Genomic DNA, 12408 nt, shown 5'->3' with positions numbered 1-12408 from the left:
AAAAAAATCTAATAATCTAATTTTAAAATGTGTAAAAGAGTTGAGTAAAAAATTTTCAAAAGAAGACATGCAAATGGAAAACATATATGAAAAGGTGCTCAATATCATTGATTGATAAATGTAAATCAAAACTACAGTGACACATTATCTCACTCTCATTAAAATGGCTTTTATCCAAAAGAGAGGTAACAACAAATGCTGGTGAGGATGTGAAGAAAACGGGACTCTTGTACACAGTTGGTAAAAATAGCGCTACTGTACGATCCAGCAATCCTACTCCTAGGTATATAACCAAAAGAAAGGAAGTCAATATATCGAAGAGATATCTGTACTCCCATGTTTACTGTAGCACTAGTCAAAATAGCCAGGAATTGGTAGCAATCCATTAGCAGATGAATGGATAAAGAAAATGGGATACATATACACAATGGAGTACTATTAAACCATTAAAAAGAATGGGATTCTGTTATTTACAACAGTGTGGATGGAACTAGAGGTCATTGTATTAAGTTAAATAAGCCAGGCACAGAAAGACAAATTTTGCATGTTTTCACTTATGTGTGGGAGCTAATTTCAATTAAAACAATTGAACTCATGGAGATAGATGGTAAAAGGATGGTTACCACAGGCTGGTAAGTGTAGTGGAGGAAGAAAGAAGTGGGGATGGTTAATGAGGTACAAAAAAATAGAAAGAATGAGTAAGACCTAGAATTTGCTAGCCCAACAGAGTGACTATAGTCAAAAATAATTTAACTGTACAGTTTTAAACAACTAAAAGAGTATAACTGGATTGTTTGTAATGTAGAAAATAAATGCTTGAGGTGATAAGACACCCCATTTACCCTGATGTGATTATACATTCATGCCTGTATCAAAATATGTACCCCATAAATATATACATCATGTACCCCATAAATATATACATCTACTATATGTAGCCACAAAAATTAGAAGTTAATTTTTTTAATTTATATCTTTTTTCCTTTTCTGATATAGGCATTTAAAGCTATAACTTTCTAACTATAACTTTTGTTGCTTCTCATACAATATTTAATGTATTAATTTAATTAACATTCAGTTTTAAATATTTTCTAATTTTCATTATTTTTTTGCTGGACTCATGAGTTGTTTATAAGTGTGTTTATTTAATTTCAAATCCATGTGGGATTCTTTTTGTTGTCTTTTAATTTAAATTATTAATTTAATTGCATTATAGTCAGATATTGCCTCTTCCCAATTCTTCCTGTGCTCTCTTTCTAGAAGGCCTATGAAACATGTATTGAATCTTAGGCTCTCCAACATGTCTCTTCTTTTTCTTATCTTCTATCATTTTCTTTCCAGTGCCTTCTGGTTGATTTATTCCAATTACATTACAGTCCACTAATTTTCTCTCCAGCTATATCTAATTTGTTAAACCTATGATAAATTATTAATTTCAATTACTTTAGTTTTCACTTTTATAATGTCTGTTCTTTTTTTCAAACCTCATTTTTTCTTATATTTATAATTCATTTATGTCTCTATCATTTTCAATATTCTTTCTTCATAGTCTATGTGATAGTTCCATCATTTTTAGGTCTTATTCTAATTCTGCTCTTTGTGTTTGCTAATTCTCACTCATGGGGGATTTTGTTCTTATGTTTTATAGTTTGGGTTGAGAGTTAATCTTTAGAAGATATTTATCTATAGGGGAATCATGTTAAACGCGGTTGAATGGTATCTTTCTCCTAAGAAATTTGCAACACATTCTGCCAGGTGCTTTAGAAGGATCAGTAATTTGGGCTCTCTGTAGTTAATTTTTCAAGTTGTAATTTTTCCATACTACACAAGTAGTACAAATTCAATTCCCAAACCTAAATGAGGTACAAATCCATAGAGATGTGTCTTTGAAGGAGACATTCTTTTTCTAAGACACAGCTTCCTTGTCTCTTCTGTGCTGATGATTAATTTTTTTTCAGTCCTTTCCATTCCAAGGTCACAACTTTGTGCTGAAGATCTCTTTTCTAACCCATAGAACCTCAATTTTCCATTTCATATCTCAAGCCCTTGGTTAGTGAGACTAATAATACTCTCCCAAAGGCAGCCGCAGCATCAATTCAAATGTTTATCCCTGGGGTTTTCAATTCAACCTTTCCACTTCTGACCCATAGTGATGATTTTACTTCCTTTCAAGATTAGACATGCATGGAAGAGTTTACTTATTTTATCTAGTATTTCTAAGCATTGTAGCAGGGATGATAATAAGGTTATTAGCCATGTTTCTAGAACGGTTAGTAAAAAGTAACTTATTTTCTCTAGTAAAAATCAACTTACAGCACAATTGGCAAGATGAATCCTTGTAATTTACCAATTATGAAACTTTTTCTGTTTGCAATTATATTATCCAAAGCTTGTTTGATCCCACTTGGTCCCAGTTTCAGAAAACCACATGGAAAAAATATATAATAATTATAGGTGCATACACAGCCCCTAGCTACAACTAGAAACATTACACTGAACTTTACATGGATCCAAATAAATCCTTTAATTTTCTGGACTCCCTCTGAAGCCCATCCCATCACCTTTTTCTAGAGTCCTGTAGTGCTTCCTCTCTCCTTTCTCTCACACACACTCAAGACAGAGACAGAGAAAGGGAGAGAGACCATTTTTCATATAAGTGTTCACTGCTTACTGTCAACAAGTTGTATGACTTTTCTTCTTCCTTTCCATTAATTCAATACAACTTGTCTAAGTTCCTGCTGTGCTTTAGACATTGGAGATGTTGCCAAAAACAAAACAAAACCTTTGACCCACAGGGTTTCAATCATAGGGTAGAAGAAATACAAATAATTAAATACATTTTAGTTTGAACCAAATGAAATGGCCAATATTCAGCTGTTCTTGATCCACCCAAAGGCAATTTCATATGGTTCAACTTGATAGAATATGACAGGTGGTGCTACGTGCTGTGAAGATAGGGTAAGTGAAGAGAAACTCATGGGTGCATGTGAGTGTGCTATTTTAGATAGCATGGCCACAGAATCTCTCTTTTAAGTGCTGTTTGAACAGATGAGAATGAAGTGAGAAAATGTGTAATATGAATATCTGGGGGAAGAACATTCTAATCAGAAATGAAGGTGGAAAGGCCCTGAGGAGGGAAGGCATATAAAAGAGCAGCAAGGAAACAGAGGGACCTGGAGGGAGCGAGTGACAGTAAGAGTGGTGCAAGATAAGGACAGAGAAGGGCAGCACCAGGCCCAGGAATGCCGTGTCAGTCATGGCAAGACACTTGATCTCACTCCTCATGGGTTAGGAAGCTGTAGGCAGGTTTGGGCAGAGGAGAGGCAAAATCAGACTTGTATTTTCAAGGATGTGGAGGCCAGCCTCCAAGGAGCAAGATGAACATAAGGGGCTTAGGTAGGAGATGACTGCGTTCATGCAAGAGTGAGACCATGGTAACAGACTCAGGTGGTAGCAGAGGAAACAGGACAGGCTGGACTTTCACAATTATTTCATGACCTTTCTTATCTTTCTTTTTAAAAAGTATGTTTGTCTTATTAATTTCTTATTCCCAAAGAAGTATATTTCCAAGCTTCCACTTCTTGCCTTTGATTGGTATTGGTGTCAAAATCATTTTGCCTGCCTGCTTCAATAGCCTGCTTTCCAACAGGAAACTTCTAAATCTCTCTACATTCAGTGCCCCCAGAATATGCATTTGCACTTCCCATAGCCTGACACATCTGCATTATCCCTTTTGTTCCTAATCACTCTCATAACAACAGCAGCATACCTGATTGAGGAGCAGCTGGCATTCACTGCGCAAAGAGCACCATCAAAAACAGAGCATGTGGCTCCAAGAGCCACCACTGTTTCCTTCTGTTTCTTGCCAAAGACTGTAACTTATGGGTAGGCTGGGCCTGAGTGATAGCAGGAAATGGCCCACTGCCATGCAAAGTGGCTCCTCTGAAAAAAACTTTTAACCCTATCCCTGCAGCTGGACCTCTTCCTCTGAAGTTTCTAGATATTGCAACTCCCTAAAGAGGAAGTTGTCTAAGGGAGGTACAATGCTTTCGGGAGAAACTGACCACAGCTTAATGGCTTGTGAATGCAACCTCTGCAACTTCTGGGCCCATTTCCCTCTCATGCCCACACAGGGCTAGGTGTGTTCTATTAACCATTTAGGTAAAAGGAATAAGTAACTAGCTCAGCAAGGTCAGCATCATGTCACCATGGCATGACAGAAACTCAGTTTTCTGCCTCTTAGTGAAATGGATCATTCAAGAGTAAAGCATTAAAATGTTTATAAAATACAGTTGGTCCAAGAGGACAAGTTGTGTCAAAATCATTTGCCAACACACCTCATATTTTAAAAAATCCTGACGTGTAGCCTGCATGCAATATGCAAACAGGCTGCTAAGGAGAGGACATGACATTAAAATGTCACTAAAATTACTGCTCAACTGTAAGAACTCACACACTTTAGATTTAACAGCACAGAGTTTACATTGGGTCACAAGAAATAGGATTTAAATGAATATTCCAAACCTATTTTCTGAAAATGCATTTTGCAAAGATACAAGTAGGTATACCTAATTCTGAAAAAAAAATCATTTGCAATAGAAAAGGGGATGAGAAAGCAGAAATAAAATGTATTCAATCACCCTTGCCACTCCTCTATTTTAAATAAAGCAGAAACCACACATAACACTCCAAGATATTAAGCTAGGTCTGAAATGATGTTCAGACTACTAAGGCTAAAAATTACAGCCATAATTCAATCTGATATTAAAAGCATTTATGATGCCATATAATGTGGAAGACATTTAAAAGGACTACCAAAATTTCCTACTAATATGACCTTTTCTTCAATTTTATTGTTAAAAATCCTTTTCTGCCAAAATGTCAAGGTTTCTCACAGTGCTTCTAAATACACTCTAACCCCAATAATAGAAAGTGTATATTTTCTGTAGACACTGGGGCTATCATCAGACAAATTTATTCTGCTGAAACTGGAGTCAACACTGAAAGAGTTTTTTGCAGCATAGGTATTTTTTCACTTATAAGTTATTACTCATTTTTCCTAATACTATGCAGATAATATAACAATATTGAAGGTAATTTTTTAATATTTGAAAATTCATTGTACATAAAAGCATGCTATGCTATTGCTCCTGTTTTAGGTCCCCAGTCCCTGATCAAAGATGATATACATCTCTAGAGGCAGCTAGGAGGCATCTCTAAGCTAGTAAGAGTCGGAGATGCATTCATCTCAAAGAAGCAAAAACTTATAAAGAAGTGATTCTGCATCTCTAAGCCTTCTCTATCTGATAACTTTGATTATTTTCAAATATAATCCTGTGCCATATAATGACATTTAGGTCAACAATGGACCACATACTACAGTGGTCCCATTAGATTATAATAAAACTGAAAAATTCCTATAGCCTAGTTACTAATGGACCATAGCCATCATAATGTCATAATGGAAAGCATCACTCATATGTTTATAGCAATGTTGGTGTAAAAAAACCTACTGTGCTGTCATTCCTATAAATTAGAGCACACACAATTATGTATAGTACATAATACATGATAATGATAACAATGGTTACTAACTTAGGTGTTTACTATACTTTTTATCATTATTTTAGAGTGTGGTCCTTCTACTTATTAAAAAATATAGTTGACTGTAAAACAGCCTCAGGTAGGCCCATCAAGAAGTATTCCATAAGAAGGCATTGTCATCAGAGACGATGGCCGCTCCATGCATGTTATTGCCCCTGAAAATCTTCATTAAGACAGAGTATGAAGGTGAAAGACAGTGATATTGTTGATACGGACTCTACGTAGCCCTAGACTAATATGTGTATTTGTATCTTAGTTATTAAGAAAAAAGTTCAAAAAATAAGAGGTAACTAGAAATTTTTTAATAAGAAGCTTACATAATAAGGATATAGAGAAAGGAAATATTTTTTGCACAGTTATACAATGCTTTATGTTTTAAGTAGTGTTATTACAAAAGAGTCAAAATTTTTAAAAATAAAAATTAGTTGTTAATTTTTTATTGAAGAAAGAAATTTTCTTAACTTTTAAGTTCAGGGGTGCATGTGCGGGTTTGTTATATAAGTAGACTCATGTCATGGGGGTTTGGTGTACAGATTATTTCATCACCAGGCATTAAGCCTGGTACCTGTTAGTTATTTTTCCTGATCCTCTCCCTCTTCCCACTGCCCATCTTCTAGTAGGCCCCAGTGTTTGTTGTTCTCCTTTATGTGTCCATGTGTTCTCATCATTTAGCTCCCACTTGTAAGTGAAAACATGCAGTATTTGGTTTTCTGTTTCTGCATTAGTTTGCTAAGGATAATGGCTTCCAACTCCATGTATATTCCTGCAGAGGACATGATTTCATTATTTTGTATGGCTGCATAGTATTCCATGGTGTATATGTACCACATTCTATTTATCCAATCCACTACTATTGATGGGCATTTAGGTTGATTCCGTATCTTTACTATTATGAATAGTGCAACATGAACATATGACTACATGTGTCTTTATGATATAATAGAATGATTTATATTCCTTTGGGTATATACCCAGTAATAGGATGCTGGGTCGAATGGTAAAAAAGATATTTTTATAAATTTAGTGCACCCTAAGAGTACACTGTTTACAAAGTCTATGGTAGTGTACAGTAATGTTCTGGGCCTTTATATTCCTTCACCACTCACTCAGAGCAGCTTCTACTCCTGCAAGCTTCATTCATGGTAAGTGTCCTATACAGAGGTCACTTTTTTCCTCTTTTGTATTTTTACTGTACTTTTTCTGTATTCACATATGCTTAGAAACAAAAATACTTGCCATTGTGTTACAATTGCCCACAGAATTCAGTACAGTAGCAAGCTGTACAGGTTTGTAGTCTAGGAGCAGTAGGATACACCATATAACCTAGGTGTATACTAAGCTATACCATCCACGTTTATCTAAGTACAGTCTACAATGTTTGCACAATGACAAAATCACCTAATGATGCATTTCTCAGAATGTATGCCTGTCACTAAGTGATGCATGACTGTATAAAGGTTAGATGGACATGTAAGCTAAAAATACATGGGGGTGAAGAATTTGGCATTAATGTACTTTTTAAACAAAGAAATATATATTTATCATTTATGGATGAAATAGTTTCTTTTTAAAAATGCCACTCCAATTGGCACAGTCAATATTCAAAATTTTACAGCACACTTTTTTACTTTTTTTTGGTCAAACATTAGCTATAGACTCACTCCAGTTTATTTAGAGTCTTTCTAAATATGTTTTAAAATACCTGAAGTTCTACAAAAAGTGGGGAGCCTTTCAAATGCATGATAAACTAGGGTCAGTAGGTTTTGGAGAGTTGAAAGACATTTGAAAATATGGTAGTGGCAATGGCAGGGTTTTGGGCTGATAATGAGATGTATAGACATGAAGGATGCTACACCATTCAGGAATTAAAATTCAACTTTAATTCAAGTTTTAAGATTTTTACTCCTATGGAAAGAGTGGGGAATTGGAGTAAAAGCCAAGAGAGCAGGAACCAACCAGAAGAAAATTAGCCTGCCAAATCTTTTTGGCTTGCTTCCTCCTCCTCATGGATCCCTCTCTATTGATAAATTTTAAGTAGTGCTTATACCACACGTAGGCTCCATTTTCCATCCCATGCCACATCTCAAGGGAAGAGCTATAGGAATAATATACATAAACTAAAGTGGAATTTTGATTCCTACCACTTGGAACCTGACTAGAATGTTGAACAAACCAGATCCCATCTGGTGACTCTATATATTGGTGGATGAGGTCAGTGCTTTGAAAGGCCAATAAGCACAGGACCGAAGAAACAATTTACCAGCAATGGTCACTATTAGTTATGAACAGCACACAAAAAGACCAAAGAACATCAGTACCCAAAGCCAATTTATGGAAACTAACTGAGTGGCACAGAGTTAACCAGAAGGAGCCCACGGTTCTGCTGATGGCAGTTGCTCTGCAGGTTTCAGCCATTTAATTTTTAATCTGAGCTCCTACAGCATAGGCTCTTTGCACCTTGCCCTAGAGGATCTGAGTAAATGCGTTTTTATTTTTAGATGTTTTCTCTCTTGACACAGGGTTCCACAAATATGAAAGAGCAAGTCATCCCCCAGGCATGCTAGAAGTTGTTGCTGTCTCTTTTCTCTCCCTCTGTGGTCTCCTGTAAGCACTTAAAATAATAATGTGCCAAGAAATGTTTTCCTACAGAACAGGCCACTTCTCTTGACTGGTCCTCAAATGCATGCATGTTAAAAGGACTGAGTCTGCTTTGGAATATTAGGTTGTCCCTTTTTGATGAATTGGAAGATGTTCCAGACTTGAGAGTCTATCTCAATTTTACAGTAAACAGTTATTTTATGGGAAAAGAAAAGAAATTCCATGAGGTGTTTTTAGCAAAAACACGATTATTACCAGCCTAGCAGAAGAATCCATTGTGAGGAGAAAAAGCACAGCCATCTTAATTAAAATTATTTACAATCTTTACAGATGCTCACACAATACCACATACTTCTCATGCCCAGAATGAGTACTAAAGTCAAGGGTATGAAATCAAAAGGAGCTAAATGTCTTCACAGTTTATAAAATAATAATTCAAAATGAGTTTGTCAATATTTCAGAAACTACATGCCCCAGATTAACCTGTAATATTGGGACAAAGTAAAGGGAACCTGATTCAATGATAAATTATCCACAGAACTATGTGGTGTGATAAATTGCTAACTCAACAAAGCCATCAACATATCATACTTTTAAGAAAGCTTCTTGTTCCTGAAAAGAATCATCAATCATCCTTGGTACTTAGAAGAGAGTATCTTAGATATACCTCTTCTTTCTATGCCCTTCTAAAATTAGTTTTAGCTAGGAATGATAACCAAAAGATAATGTAGCACTGTCAAAGTGAAGACACTCATGTTTCTCAAAGGAGAGGCATTGCTATGTGGGAGACTACCTACGATCCCTTTGTTCTTGGGCTGTAGTCCCTTGTTGGCTGCAGAGTCTAGGGTTCAATCAGAGATGTTAACATTATACCAAGAGACAAGAAATTTCTTTCCTTCATGCTTTCATGACACCTTTTAAGATGCTCAATTCATGCTCACTGGGATATATGCCAGTAACCCTGGCCCCTAAAGAACACAATGAGAAACACGTTGTTCTGTGGATATTCAGTCAAAGATGCTATCTTATCCAGCCCCTGCCTTTAAGCAAGTGAAGCATTATTCATTCCACTTAACAGCTGAAAGAAGTGGTTCCAAGAGCATATCTTTGGCCAGAACTCATTTGCCCTGACGCCCAATCCAATGTGTCTTCTGCTAAAGCGAAACCAACTGCAATTAATACACAGGGTTTTTATGGTGTCCCTTCATATAATCCGGTAGCCATAACTTGATTGAGTTTCAAAATCATCTAGGTAAACCATGAGCAAAATCATGTGTAAAAATCATGTAGAATGCTTAAAGTGCAAAAAGCAGAAGAGACTTGTTAATAGCATAGACTATGTCATCATGATACTTACACATCATTTGATTAAGGCAGTAATAAAATGTGTAATCTTAGAAAGTGATTTACCCTTTCTATGCCTCAGGTTGCTAATCTATGGCATGAGAATATTAATGGTATATACATCATAAGGTCATTGTAAAAAATAAAATGAGAAAGCATGCAGTTAGCCCTAAGTGCTGTACCTGGCATATAATAAACACTCAATTAGTACAGGTATTAATATACAATGAGAGTGTTCATTAGTAAGTACCTCATTCTCATAGCAAATATACTGAAAAGTAGCATCATGGCTTAAATACTTCCTAAAGAAGAATACTGCTGCCTCAGTTTACACTTTGCTTCCCCGGCTCAGAAGTGTCATATTCACACTTTCTCCTTTCTTTGAGTTTAGTGGTCATCTCTTCATATCAAGGGGTGAAAATGACGATCATTGTTCAACCAATTCAGCCGAGATTAGAAAAAGATAGGGATGAGGCACAAAAGATAAGATGAGTACCATTGTCAAAGTGAAGACACTGATGTTTGTCAAAGGACAGACATCGCTATGATCCCTTTGTTCTTGGGGTATAATCTCTTGATGGCTGCAGAGTTCAGGGTTTAACTAGAAATGTTAACATTACACCAAGAGGTGACTTGACCAACACTAACTCACTGGAACTTCTCAGAATACACAAGGAATCCCTCTTTTATATGTCATAGTAACTATTCATGACTCGTTTTCTATATCCTAAAAAACTTTTCAGTATCTCAAAATATTGGTCTTTGGACTCAGTGAGAAGTGTGTTCAAATCGTAACTGCAGCTTACTAGTTATATAACCTAGGGCAACTCACATCTTCTCTATGAGCCTCAATTTTCTCATTTATAAATCAACATAATTATAACATAATATATTGTTATAAGAAGTAAATAACTCAAATTCATACTTAATTGTTCTTTATCAACATCATCATTGTCAACAACTACTCAAAAGTAAGCATGGCCAGGTGCAGTGGCTCACACCTTTAATCCAAGGCGGGAAGATCACTTAGCCCCAGGAGTTTGAGACCAGCCTGGCAAATATAGTGAGACCCTATCTCCAAAACAACAACAACAACAAAGGAAAACACTAAGCTTAAGAAAACACTATGCAACATATTTTCCAATGTAACGCTGGCAAATTATTCCTCAAGCATTGCGTCTGTATGTATTTTTACATTTCTTCAACTTGATGGTGTCATTTGAATTATAATCTTGATGTTTAACAAGCTCATCACCTCCCTGGACACATTTATTGTCAAAGAGCGAGCTCACAATTTCAGTATTGCATTGGGAATCTCAGAATTTAATTTTAGTGAATAAAAATCAGATGCATAGTTCCTCCATGCATCTTTACTAAGCCTTACATGGACTCTCTTGAGAGTTATCACCATCAGATTTTGCTGTTGCTCCAGCTGGCCAAAGTTGTCCTCTCTATTCCAAACTGTTGCCAGAACTTGGTCTACATGCAGAGTTCCAAAATCACATAATTCCCACTCTCAAAGATATTTCTTCAAACATCACCATCAGTACCACTACTTTATAATGGGTTTAAGTATTTTTAAGCATGGCCTTATCAGAGATTTGAAAATATCTTTAAAAGAAAATTTTGTGAAACAGCTTAAAGATTAAGGGACAAACAAAAAATATAATCACAATCTATTTTATTTTATAAATGCTTAATTTGTGATTTTGTTTAAAATATGAAATCAATAACCCTAAACTCATGTGTCCTTCAATTACCTGGTAATATTATCACAATCTGAATCTCATGAATGTTTTAGAATGAAAGAGAATCAAACAACTGCATTTGTTAGATACACAGTGCACACAAAAATTTCTAGTCAACACACTGGAAAACATAAAGAATGTAAAATTAGTTTTACCTTAAGGAAATAATACATAGACATACCCAAGAGGATCTGTAAGGCAATATGTTTTGAATATGTGAGCTGACATAATGTGGAGGAGACAGAACTGAAGAAGAAAATTGAGGAGGCAAATGTCAAAAGAAGTAAAGCGCCCACTGAAAAACAAGAATGGGTTTGCTTCTTGGGGAGAATGTATGTGCAAACATACTGAGGTAGAAATAAGAAAGTTGATTTTTTAAGTATTTAACAATATTATATAATCCAAAATTCATATTGAATTTTACACACATACATCTATACACACATATACATACACACCCACACGGTAACTATGTAGAAGTGATAGATATGTTAATTAGCTGGAATGTAATCATTTCACAATAAATACATAGAATAAAACATCAAGTTGTACACTTCAAATATATACAATTTGTATATGTCAAGAATATCTCCATAAAGCTATTTTTTAAAAAAATAAAATTCACACAGAAAAGATGGCCAAAAAGAATTAAGATTTACTTCTGCATGTAATAAGAAGGCATTATAGAGTCTAAGAAAGAAAGAAATTAATAAAACACAACAAAATCATATTTGGAAAAACCTCTTCTATCCTCAAATCATTTCTACATATTCCTAACTGTTCTACACAAAACTTTTGCTATTAAGGTAAAAGAGCTCTTATTTTCTTTGCTGTAGGACAATTTTTGTCACACCAGTAATACCTGAAGTATTTTCAAGTATTTCACGCAAGACAAAAAGAAAGAATTAAAAAAATATATATCTGCATGCTTTGATGTAGTTTGCAAAGTGTCTGTCCTGTTTTCAAAGGAGCCCTTAGCTTATGATGTATCTGAAGACATTTAGCATTTAGTTATCTGATAAAATGACAGAGGACTGAAATAGACTGCAGAGATCTTATATTGACTTTTGTCACATCCCAGGGATTTGAGGGGTGAAGTCAAGTTAGAGAAAGC

General features: G+C 35.3%; 1 protein-coding gene across 7 annotated transcripts in view; it reads right to left on the bottom strand.

The window, feature by feature from the left end:
• LOC105499433 (phosphodiesterase 4D) overlaps positions 1–12408 on the bottom strand; it is a 1582997-nt gene that overhangs the window by 1308701 nt on the left and 261888 nt on the right. The window contains exon 1 of one of the 7 annotated variants that reach the window (XM_071097863.1): positions 3770–3873. The exons of the other annotated variants lie outside the window; for them this stretch is intronic. The gene's annotated coding sequence lies outside the window, so the exon portion shown is untranslated. Of the gene's footprint in view, positions 1–3769; positions 3874–12408 lie in introns of those variants that run through there. 7 annotated transcript variants of the gene reach the window in all.

The sequence above is a fragment of the Macaca nemestrina genome, chromosome 6, assembly GCF_043159975.1.
Source record: "Macaca nemestrina isolate mMacNem1 chromosome 6, mMacNem.hap1, whole genome shotgun sequence".
Lineage (NCBI taxonomy): Eukaryota > Metazoa > Chordata > Mammalia > Primates > Cercopithecidae > Macaca > Macaca nemestrina.
This window is presented reverse-complemented; position numbering and strand designations above follow the sequence as displayed.